This window comes from Furipterus horrens, unplaced genomic scaffold, assembly GCF_987537825.1.
Source record: "Furipterus horrens unplaced genomic scaffold, mFurHor1.1.pri manual_scaffold_16, whole genome shotgun sequence".
NCBI classification, from domain to species: domain Eukaryota; kingdom Metazoa; phylum Chordata; class Mammalia; order Chiroptera; family Furipteridae; genus Furipterus; species Furipterus horrens.
Window position 1 is genome coordinate 13557953 of NW_028327186.1, and position 12198 is coordinate 13570150.

The 12198-nt window shown below is 53.7% G+C and overlaps 1 long non-coding RNA gene across 1 annotated transcript; it reads left to right on the forward strand.

Moving 5' to 3' along the window:
- Positions 1–714: 714 nt before the first annotated feature.
- On the forward strand, positions 715–2105 carry LOC149992218 (uncharacterized). The gene is made up of 3 exons (XR_016508481.1): positions 715–802; positions 1132–1207; positions 1963–2105. It is a non-coding gene; the product is annotated as an uncharacterized LOC149992218 (long non-coding RNA).
- Positions 2106–12198: the final 10093 nt, after the last annotated feature.

Sequence of the window (12198 nt, forward strand, 5' to 3'; positions counted from 1 at the left end):
CGCGTCGTTGGGCGTGCGGGACTCCTAGCCGGCGGGGCACTGGGTTTGCCCGTCAGAGACTTCCCCCCTGAGTGGGGGACGAGGCGGGTGCCGGTTCTAGGGCCTTTGGATGCGTGTCCAAGGAAGCGTCATCCCTCCAGAGTCACCGCCGGGCCACGGGCCGCTCGGCAGCCGGCAGGCTTGCGGAGGTGTAGTGACAGCAGGTGACAGAGGGTGCCAGCTCTAGGGGAGCCAGCGCAGCCCTCGGGGAGCGGCAGCAAAGAAAGGAAAGGCGCCTTTCCTGGGAGCCTAGCCCCTGAGCCCCCTCCCTCCGCCCCGGCCAGCCAGGCCTTTGGAGGTGAGAATACCGATGACCCAGGAGTGGGGGTAGTTTTTCTTCCCCTCTGGCAAAACCTCTGTCTTGCTTCTGGACCCTCTCGGGACTTGCTTTAGCTTCCTAGTGCTCCTTCTCTCGCCCTGATCGGCGTCGTGGCGCTGAATACGCCTATCGAAGAACTGGAGGGGGCGCTGTGTATCTTTCATGTCATAAACGACGTCAGGTTTGTCCCGCAAAGATAAACCTTCTGTAGTTTCTGTCTGTTCAGAAGAAAACCAGAGCATTGACGCGAGCATGGTAAACTTATCATGGAACTCGGGGCTTTGCAAATACTTCTTAAAGGCCCTCTCAGACACCTGCTCTGCTTACAGACACATGAATACATTTTTTTTTTTTTTCTTCCTCCAGGGGCACGGCTTGCACCGTGGCCGGCGTAACTTCTGACGCTAACGTTCTGACCAACGAACTGAGGCTCATTGCCCAAAGGTATGGTCAGAGAGAGTGTGAGTGACGATCAGGTAAGTCAGTCTGCTTGACATCTCTAAGGAGAACTCGTTTTTGCCAAGATGAGAGTCATCGCAGATTTATTAATTGAAAATTGCTTCTTTTTTCTAACCCGAACTTATAAAATGCTATGGTCATAAGATCGTTAGGATGTTGACATTCCCCTGCTCCCCTTTCAAGTGACAGGTGACTGTCAATGTCCCCCCATGGCGCAGGTTTATGTCCAGAATATGTTTTGCTTAGATTTTTGTGTCTTAGGAAAAAATGATGACTATGCCAGTGTTTTCATCCTAGGTATTTATTTATTACAGTATCGGGAGCCAATTCCTCGTGAGCAGTTGGTGACAGCGCTCTGTGATATCAAACAAGCGTACGCGCAGTTTGGAGGTAGGAAATCTGGGGCATATTTATTCCAGAAAGGGGAGACATTTTCTAGGTAATAATTTTTTTATGAGATGGTAAAAAGAAATTGAAAAGTAAGTGAAGAACTTTTTGTACATTTGCGCTTCGTGGTTTCCGCGATATGTATCATCATATGTTTTATTAATAGACCATCGAGAGGCAGAAATAGCCTTTTTAAATCTGGAAACCGATTGCTTTTCTTACCTAATAATTAAACTCAGCGCGGAGTAGCGGTCCTCCGGGTCTTAACTCCGTCTCCTGGCTGTGCCCATCTCCCGGAAGCAAGTGGACGTTTTGGTGGGCCTTATTCTGTGGTGGCCAGAACAGAGCCACTTACGAATGCTCAGCTTCACAAGAAAGGTGCTTCAGCTACGTTCGGGGAGCTCGAGTGACTGTAGCGATACTGCCTTTGGGCGGCCGATGTGCTTGACGGTCCTCTTTTCTTGGTTAAAGGGAAAAACGTGCCTTTGGCGTCTCGCTGCTGTCCATTGGCTGGGATAAGCGTTACGGCTTTCAGCTCTATCGGAGCGACCCGAGCGGAAATTACGGGGGATGGAAGGCCGCACGCATTGGCAATAACGGCGCCGTGAGTATTTCTGTGCTGCTGTAAAACCTAGCGATAGGTACCTAACGTGATTTTGCAACGGCGATGAATGTAAACGGTATTTGAAGGTAGCTGCAACAACTTTAGCACCTGTGATTGCTATAACGCAGCCGTGCGTGTGTGTGTTTGCCCCCAGTGGAAATTGCCACGCCGACCAGAGAGAATGGAAAGACGGTCATCGGAGTCCTCGGACAGAAGGAAGTGGAACAGCTGATCAGAAGACACGAGGAAGAAGAAGCTAAGGCTGAGCGTGAGAAGAAAGAAAAAGAACAAAAAGAAAAGGATGCGTGCGTGGAAGACAGAATTGGGGGTCTTATAAATCTTTTGAGCCCCATTTCAGCCGCCCTCTTCCACAGTGAGCACGTGTTGGCTTTTGAACCCGGACGGTGGGAAAGAGGGATGGCAGCCTCTGATCGGGGCCTCGCCTTTCTGTAAGTTGAGCGGTGACTGCTCTTCATGGGCCTTTCTACCCCCCTCCCCCCTTTTCTGGGAATAAAACTCGGTAAGAATGGAAACGGTGAAGGAGAATTGTCTGTAGCAGTCACTGTTGTTCACCGGGGTTAGTGGGTCTGTGATCCTTCATGCTTCAGTGTCCTGGGGCAGCCCTGGAGGTGCCGGGACACAAGAGGCTAAAGTCGGTGGGTGCGAGTGTCATCAGCAGGGAAAGATGGGACCTGTGCCCTGAAGGCCTCCCTTGCTGTGTCCCTACCGTCTTGGAGAACCCGTGGCCCTCGGCCTCTGTGGGAATCACGTTCTTGTACCTGTTGCCAGCCATCGACACCGATGGCTCTTCCTAGGACCGGAAGTGTGTGCGTGCACACGTATACACACACGCGTTCACGCAAACCGCTCCGAAAACACGTGAAAGGCCCGTTTACAGTGCAAGCCCTGCACCCGCTACAGTAATCGGTCATCAGTGCTTCTGAGCACCTCTGGATCCCTCAGATCCCATTTCCCTCTCCCCCTCTACTCCCGAGAGAGAACTCGAGTTTACCTTTCCCCTTACCTACGGTTCTTACAATGCGTTTGTCTGTTCCTCTGACCCAGGTGGCACATCCCTCGGGGTAGCCGGGTGTGCCCTCTCTCCGTCTCCAGCGGTTGGTTTAAGAACGACCGTGGGCTGAGCCGACCCAGACCAGACGGGCGGGGGGATGACAGCTGCGGACGCCGCGGCAGGCCCACGGCGGGCGCGTGGCAGCTCCTGTGCAGGAGAGATTATGGCCACAGAGGAAAAGGGGCCGCAGACGAGAGCAGTCGGTCTTGGCTGAGGCGGGGGTGGGGGGGGTGGGGGGTGGGGCCCTGGTCTCATCCCAGGAAGGCTCCAGGGCCACCGCCGCAGTGCCAGCCTCCCACACTTGTCCCCTCCAGCTCTCCTCAGAGCACATTGAACCCTTCCGTCGGTTCCCCATGCGAGAATTTCACAGATCTGCTGCGAAGTGAGCGAAGCTTAAGCTTCAGGACCCCTCGCTCCCGAGGCCTGGGAAGGGACCCTCACAATGTGTTCCGTGCTCGTGCTTTTTGTAAAGTCGGCAAAAGTAAGGTCTTCTACCTGCAGTTAATAAGCGCTACCGTCTGTTTCTGCAGCGGAACATACTTGTTCGCAGATACTTCCATGTGTAGTGAGGTTATTGTTACTCACCTCAGGGTCGAAATGGCTCTCGGGACGTGTTCCTCACCCACCCGCTGAGCCTGCATACCCAGTATAGTGACAGGAAGGCATAGGAACAGAAGTTGTCACCATCGTTGGAAGTTCCCGGACAGTGGGAGAGGAACAGGGCTTGACATGGGCCAAGTCAGAAGCTCGTCTGTGGCAAACTTCATCCTTAAGGTGTGTGCAGTTACCATCTGGGGATTCAGGTCTCGTGATGCCGGAAACGCCGGCGGGGGGGTGCCTTACGGGTATGTCGGCTCATCGAACCACTGCGGTGATTTGGTGAGGTTTCTCATTCTGATTTTCAATTTGATGCCCAATTTTGTATTTGCACTGTCGTATTCTTTGGCTTTAAGAGGACACCGCCCCCCCCCCCAGCCCGCTACACACACACACAAATAGTATGTTCTATATAAACCCGAATCAGCCCCTGCTTTCCCTCGTCCTGAGAATAAAGTCCACTTTCTTCATTCTGACCTGCAACTCGCCACTGCCTTGTTGCTGATGCTCTGTCCTGGACCCCCGCCCCCCTCTGGACCGCCCTCTGTCTGTCCCTCACCCTCTCTGGAATGCTCTCCTCTCTGCACTCTGTGTCTCCCGCCCCCGAAGAACTACCCCGTCCTCTTCCCTGTCCCCGTGGGACTTCGGGGCCCTCTAGCCTGCTCCCGAAGATCTTACACTCCCTCCGCCCCGCTTCCGACAGGCTGCCGCCACCTCGGCCCCGCCCCTGGAGGACTTAGGAGCCGCCTCCGGGAAGTCTGACCTTCCGCCGCACTTCCGGGACACTTCCGCCCTCCCGGTCCCACCCCAGAGGACTTCCGGGCGACTTCCGCTTGCGGCGGGCCCGCCATCTTGTTCCCGCCCTAGGAGGTCTCACGCAGCCGAGGCCCAACCCCCGAAGGTCTACGCAGCCTGCCCCGCCATCTTGGTCCCACCCCGAAGGTCTTCCGGGTGTTCGGCCTCGCGCCGCTTCCGGGTGTCTTCCGCCACCCTGTCCCCGCCCCCGAAGAACTAGAACTAGCGCGTCCCCTTCCCTGCCACGCACTGGCACTTCGGGGTCCTCTATCCTGCTCCCGAAGGTCTTACACACCCTCCGCCCCGCTTCCGACAGGCTGCCGGCACCTCGGCCCCGCCCCTGGAGGACTTAGGAGCCGCTTCCGGGAAGTCTGACCTTCCGCCGCACTTCCGGGACACTTCCGCCCTCCCGGTCCCACCCCAGAGGACTTCCGGGCGACTTCCGCTTGCGGCGGACCCGCCATCTTGTTCCCGCCCTAGAAGGTCTCACGCAGCCGTGGCCCAACCCCCGAAGGTCTACGCAGCCTGCCCCGCCATCTTGGTCCCACCCCGAAGGTCTTCCGGGTGTTCGGCCTCGCCCCGCTTCCGGGAGTCTTCCGCCACCCTGTCCCCGCCCCCGGAGAACTGCCGCGTCCCCTTCCCTGCCCCACCCCCGCCCCAGGACTTCGGGGTCCTCTATCCTGCTCCCGAAGGTCTTACACATCCTCCGATAGCGTTCCGGCACCTCGCCCCCGCCCCTGGAAGACTTAGGAGCCGCTTCCGGGAAGTCTGACCTTCCGCCGCACTTCCGGGACACTTCCGCCCTCCCGGTCCCACCCCAGAGGACTTCCGGGCGACTTCCGCTTGCAGCGGACCCGCCATCTTGTTCCCGCCCTAGGAGGTCTCTCGCAGCCGAGGCCCGACCCCCGAAGGTCTAAGCAGCCTGCCCCGCCATCTTGGTCCCACCCCGAAGGTCTTCCGGGTGTTCGGCCTCGCCTCGCTTCCGGGAGTCTTCCGCCACCCTGTCCCCGCCCCCGAAGAACTGCCGCGTCCCCTTCCCTGCCCCCCCCCCCCGCCCCGGGACTTCGGGGTCCTCTGTCCTGCTCCCGAAGGTCTTACACGTCCTCCGCAATTCTATGGAGAGGTTTACGGTATCAAATTACAATAGTAAACTCAACATTTACTTAATCTGATGGTGCTCAGACTTTTTTAGAAAGTGCAAATCATCACCTCTCGATTCAGACGCCAGGCTCTGGGATTGCCAAGAAGCCACTTAAGTCCACTGAACTCAACGCGCTTCACCTGCTCCTGTGCGCTCCAGAGGAACTCTTCCATCAACCTGTCAGTGTGCTTGCCGGCTGTGGCTCCCCGTCTGTCCCAGTGCTGCCCTCCTGTGGGGAACTCTGGGAATTACAGCTAAGGGAAGCTCACCGAGTCCATTGTACGGATAGGGCTAGATGGCTAGGCTCAGGGTTGATAGGTTTAGCGTTAATGAGCCTAGGGTTAACAGGCTTCTATCTTTAATAGACTCAGCCTTCCTGGATGGAGCTTCAGAAGAGCTAACAGGTTTCCAGAAACGCTTCGTATGTACCCCATCATCAGGCCCAGTGCTCTTTCGGGGTGGCTGTAGGAACCCCGAAAGCGAGGAGTAAGGCCAGCGGGAGACTGTGCAGAGCGCACGTCTGTCCCAGCACACTAAGTGTGAGTAGTCGTAGCGGGGGTTAAAAAAAAAAAAAAAAAGAATGGCAAACTACCTAGATACTACCTGACTTAGTAAGATAATGTAGCTTATTTAATTTTTTCTGCACAACGGTGAGGCAGCAAAGCAGAAGTTATTCTTTCTTATTAATTTTCTAGAATTAAAAAATTCAAACATACATAAAATATTCAAATATAATGACTTGAAGAGTTCTTGCCATACACTTTTAACAGTTATTGACATTGTGCCAATAGATATCCATATTGATGTAGGTTAGGATATTGTGGCACGTGCAGGTTCACAGCTAAACGAGTGGTGGTGCCAAGTATTCAAAATAAGGTTTTCAGCTTTTCAGTCCTTTGTCCTTCCTTAGTCACCAAATTTTTTAGGTAAATCATTCTTCTAAGTCCCCAAATTTGAGACAGTACTAGAGAAATGATATTCAAAGTTAAAATTGAATTTGTACAGCCAAAACTTAAGTCTCTCAGAGTGTTAATGTCATTTTTCTTATTTATACCTTTTATGTATCCAGTTTACTTTGTCTCTTGTTATTGGCAATTTTTGGGTCTTGTTTTAAATTGTTGTTCTTTTACGGTTGTCCCAGTTTTTCGCCCGTGTTGTTTGTATTTTTAACTATCGGCCCAATACCTTCTTGTTTTTGTTCTTACACTGTTTTTAGTGTGCGTCACTGCTTGAACCCCTTCACTTTTTTTTTTTTTTGAAATATGTCATCTGTGTGCTATTAGTAGGTTGCTCTTCTAATTATCATTATTAGCTTTAAAGGGTGTAGACTCTGGGGAAGCTTCTTATTGAACTGTCATTGTACTGTGCAGAGAGTGCCCAGTTCCACAGACAAGCTCTTCCCTCGTATTTTGCAAGGTTCCGTTCCTCGGGTGATCTGTAGGGAAACGACCTTTAGTGGCCCTCCGGGAGGTTTCAGGCAGAATCAGTAGCTCTGCAGGCAGTGACTGCTTTTGTTGCAATATTTCTGTGTATTTGTGTCTTTGGAGGTCTATCGGTTACCATTACTCTAGTAGTCATTTGTGGAATAATCAGAATGACCCCGTGCTGGCACTTCCATGCACAGTTTTATTTCATCCTCACCGTGGTCAGTTTTACAGAAGGCAAAACTGATATGCAGAGAAGGAGGTAACTTGCTTTCAGGTCAGACAGCAGGTGTTAGAGGCTGGAAGGAACCCAAGCCGTCCACCTGAAAATCCTGTGTTCTTAACCAGCGTGCTGTTATCCCCTCTCTTCATACTCAAATCTGAGTAAGACTAGGTCTCCGATTTTAAGAAGCGCAGGCTAATGCCTCATCATCCTTAGTAGCAAATTTCTGCAACTAGGTGAAAGTTGTTTCGCGACCGACGATGAAACTCCGAATATTGGAAAGAAAAGGGAATTGTCAGATGGTATGGACTCATGTGTTCATTCGTGTATGCATTCAACAAAGTGAGCACCTACTATGTACTTCGTATATCTTTGTATATTAAAATCATGTATGTCTGCCCGGTGTGGCTCCGTGGATTGAGTGAACTAAAGGGTTGCTGGTTCGATTCCCAGTCAGGGCACAGGCCTGGGTTGCAGGCCAGGTCCCCAGTCAGTGTGGGTGCATGAGAAGTGACCACACACTCATGTTTCTCCCCCTCTATTTCTCCCCACTTCCCCTCTAAAGATACATCAATAAAGTCTTTTCTAAAAACATGGAAATTAAAGCACGTTTCTTTTACATCTACCGTTGATACGTTTATTTTACTTCCCTACATGTTTTCTAGGTTTGAAATTGTGTGTCAAGCAACCCCCTAACTGGTCATTTAAAGGCTTCTGTTACTCGGAAGTTAAATAAGTCTGTACTAAGTACCGAGTGCTTCTTAGGGAACTCTGCCTATTTCCATGAGAGTCCTCTGATTCAACTTAAAAACATATCTGAACTGGAGTGTTCCTTATTGATCACAAAGAATTGTATTAATATTTCATCTTAAAAGTACTATTAATAATAGCCTAACTAATAGTTTGGTTCACTAATGATGACGAACTTTTAAAAGTTATTTGTAGGAGAGAAGCCGGTACGCTAACTTTTAAAAATTTGTTAGACAGGATTAGCTGAACCGTTCTTTATTGCAAAACATGAGGATGGCTTGTTTAAGGATTGATTTCGAGGCGACGAAAGATGGGTCCGTCCTGTGGAACACCCACGAATGACAAGATAAAAATCCAGTTTGGCCTCGCCATATCTCAGTTAGTGGGTGTGGTAGGTGTGCATGTCATTCTGTATTCAATGCCATCCTCCTCTGTAGGTCAAATCGCTCGGGGGCCGTCCGCTAAGCTATTTCTTCTTCTGTCCTCTCCGCGACTCTAGGGACGCCCGGCGGCGGCGGCGGCACTCTAGGGACGCAGAGTGTACGTCCAAGCTTTACGAAGCTGCCGTTCTAGCTGTGGCCTCGGTATTTTTTTCTACGTAGCAGCTTCACAGAGATTCAAGCCTGTGCCTCGGCTCCTTGGGTGTTGCTGAGCTTGGAGAAGAATACACTGGGAAGGAGGACAGGGCGTGTCGGGGTCTGAATAGCATGGTCTGGAAAGGTGTCCCCGAGAAGCGGCCGGGCCGTGGGACTACCCCGGGGAGGGTGTGTCAGGCCGGGGAACTGTCGCGAGTGCAAAGGCCCCGAGGCTGGCGTGTGCCGGTGTGTTTGCGGAGCAGCGAGGAGGCCCGTGTGGCTAGAGGCGAGTGACCCCTGGGGAGGAGTGCAGGAGATGAGGTCAGAGAGGCAGTGGCAGGCTGGCCACTCGGAGATTTTGGCTTTTGACAAAGATTTTGGCATCAGAACCTGGCGGCGGCTGGAACGCCCACCCGGACTTTTGACGTACGCAAATGAACTGCATGCAAATGAACCTAGTCCCAGCATCTCCCAGAGGAAATAAAAATGGACTTGGCTCCTTCTCAGAAGAAATGTTGATGGACTTAGCATGATACATGACCGGCCTGGCGGGGAGAAAAGCAGGGCGATATAAATAGCCTGCTGAATGTGTCGCCGCGTAAACTCGCTGTAAGTGAAATGTACTGTTTGGAAAGATGTGGAGGACGGTCTTGCACCGCCCCCCGCCCCGCTTCAGATAGGCCGCCGGCACCTGGTCCCCGCCCCCGGAGGGCTTAGGAGCCGCCTCCGGGGAGGTCTGACCTTCCGCCGCACTTCCGCCACGTTGGTCCCACCCCAGAGGACTTCCCGGTGTTCGGCCCCGCCCCGCTTCCGGGAGTCTTCCGCCACCTTGTCTCCGCCCCCGAAGGGCTTCCTTGCCCTCGGCCCCGCCCCCGGAGGACTTCCGTATCTTCGGCCCGTTCTCCCCGCCCCCTGCCCCACCCCGCGAGATCGTTCTGCGCACGCGCGTGGGCCACATGGGCAGCGGACACTCGGCGGGCTGTGTCCGATAGTGGGTTCTTCCTGTGGCGTGAGGCCCTTCGTGTAGCCCCCGATTCCAGTTTTTCTTCTCCGGTTAGTACCTGCCTTTCGGGCGCCGCGGGGGTGCCGGCTGCGCCGGCCGGCGTGGAGCATGGGGATGAGGACTCTCCGGCGGCCTGGTCGCAGGTCACCGCCTCCCAAAGTGCCAGGCAGGCCCCGAGGCCCCGGCCCACCTTTAAGAAATCTCGTCTGGGCGCGCCGGTCCTGCGGCCTTCGTCTGGTGTTCCGCTATTTGGGAAATGTGCTCTGGGGGCCGAGGTCGCCCCACGCCCCCACCCCCAACCCCCCGCCTCCTTCCGCATGCAGGACCCCAGCCCTCCCGGGAGAAGCCTCTGCCCCTCTTCACGTGTCCGTCCTCCTGGACTCCGTGGTCGGGATACTGGCTTAGCTTTCGAGCGGCTGCGATTCTTTCTTTTCTTTTTTTTTTTTTTGAGCTTCGGCCGTTTGTCTCTTGCCCGTGAGGCGTCCGACTCAGTGTTTTCTGCTGAAGCTTCCTGCTCCGCCTGGACGCCCCGTTCTTTCTCCTTCCCCAGTTCTTCCTCTTGGACCTGCAGGGTCTCATCCCTCTTTCTGCCTCTACCGCGTCTCATTTGGGCTCCTTTTCTGCGTTGGTTTTTTTTTTTTTCAAAAAAGGGCTTTTTCGATTTTCCCCTCCAGCCCCGGTGCCTCGGTCTCCACCTGTGTCAAATCGTGTTTGCGTCCCTCACCTCGGCCAAAGAAGGGGGTGGACGGAACGGTTTTAAGCCGTGGAAATGCTTTTTCAGTTGTAACTTTCGTTTTAGTAAGGATCTTACCTTACTTTCTTTTGACAGGAGCCGTAAAGTTCAGAACACACGGTAAGTTCCGCACACGTCCGTAAGCTATCGCCTGACAAAGGGTCTGGTACTCAGCTTACAGACCTGCGTGAGAAAATGGGAGTGGGAAGAAATGATCGGTTCCCTGCTACACACTGGACTCTGGGTGCCAGGATGTGTTTTACGCAGGAGTTACTTTCAGTGGACGGGAGTCATGGGTATATATTTTCCTTTGCGGTCTCGAAGCTATGACTCCAGGACCACTATATTTTCTCCAGGAGGCAAAATAGGAGTTGTAGAATCTGTCTCAAAAGTATTTTTAAGTGCTTGACTTTTGGGGGGGTGGGGGTGGGGGTGGGGCGGAAGTCAAGACACTTTTTGTATAGTTCATGCTCTCTTGTGTTTTGATGTCATTATGGTCACCAGGTCGATCACGCGCAGCACGAGAGAACGACAGAGGGACTCGAGGGTAGAGCCTGTCAGGGTTCCCGCTGACTCTCTTGGCCCAGTGGTGCAAGCACCCAGAAGGGAGTCTCGGTTTCTCACCGCTTGTGTTTTGCAGGTCGCTTGTACCAGGTTGAATACGCCATGGAGGCCATCGGACGTGCGGGCACCTGTCCGGGAACTTTAGCGAACGACGGTGTTTGGCTTGCAGCAGAGCGACGCAACATCCACGAGCTGCTTGATGAAGTTGTTGTCCCTGAAAAAATTTATAAGCTCGATGATGAGTAAGTGAGCTCACAGGGGGGAGAGGGTTTCAATATCTCACGTGCTCACATACGTAGGATCGCACGTATTTCGGGAGGGCTGGCCCGTGTGCCGTAGTAAACTTGAAGCGAACGCTTGTTATTGTGCCTTTACCGGTGGACACTTTTGATTCTTATTTGAAACTTCCTTGAGGCTTAGGACGATGCGTTATGCTTTTGACGTGCAGGGCCAAGCCCTAGGTGGAGAAACTACTCTATACCGTTCGGAGTACAGGCGTGGTAGGTGTGCAGATCTGGGTTAAGTCTGTGTGACCTCGCACCCGTTGCTTTCCTTCTCTGGGCTTCGGTGCCGCCTCGAGTGGTGGTGGCCGTTTAATGAACTAGAGTAACACGAGTGAAATACACTGGCGCAGGGTCTGACACGTGGCAGGCTCCCCGAGTGTTCCGAGCGGCTACTCGGGAATTGTGTGGAAGTGTCCCGAATCCTACCCCTGGAGGTCTGGGAACAGTTTCGATGAGCCCCGTCAGTTTCGCGTCGTTGGGCGTGCGGGACTCCTAGCCGGCGGGGCACTGGGTTTGCCCGTCAGAGACTTCCCCCCTGAGTGGGGGACGAGGCGGGTGCCGGTTCTAGGGCCTTTGGATGCGTGTCCAAGGAAGCGTCATCCCTCCAGAGTCACCGCCGGGCCACGGGCCGCTCGGCAGCCGGCAGGCTTGCGGAGGTGTAGTGACAGCAGGTGACAGAGGGTGCCAGCTCTAGGGGAGCCAGCGCAGCCCTCGGGGAGCGGCAGCAAAGAAAGGAAAGGCGCCTTTCCTGGGAGCCTAGCCCCTGAGCCCCCTCCCTCCGCCCCGGCCAGCCAGGCCTTTGGAGGTGAGAATACCGATGACCCAGGAGTGGGGGTAGTTTTTCTTCCCCTCTGGCAAAACCTCTGTCTTCCTTCTGGACCCTCTCGGGACTTGCTTTAGCTTCCTAGTGCTCCTTCTCTCGCCCTGTTCGGCGTCGTGGCGCTGAATACGCCTATCGAAGAACTGGAGGGGGCGCTGTGTATCTTTCATATCATAAACGACGTCAGGTTTGTCCCGCAAAGATAAACCTTCTGTAGTTTCTGTCTGTTCAGAAGAAAACCAGAGCATTGACGCGAGCATGGTAAACTTATCATGGAACTCGGGGCTTTGCAAATACTTCTTAAAGGCCCTCTCAGACACCTGCTCTGCTTGCAGACACATGAATACATTTTTTTTTTTTTCTTCCTCCAGGGGCATGGCTTGCACCGTGGCCGGCGTAACTTCTGACA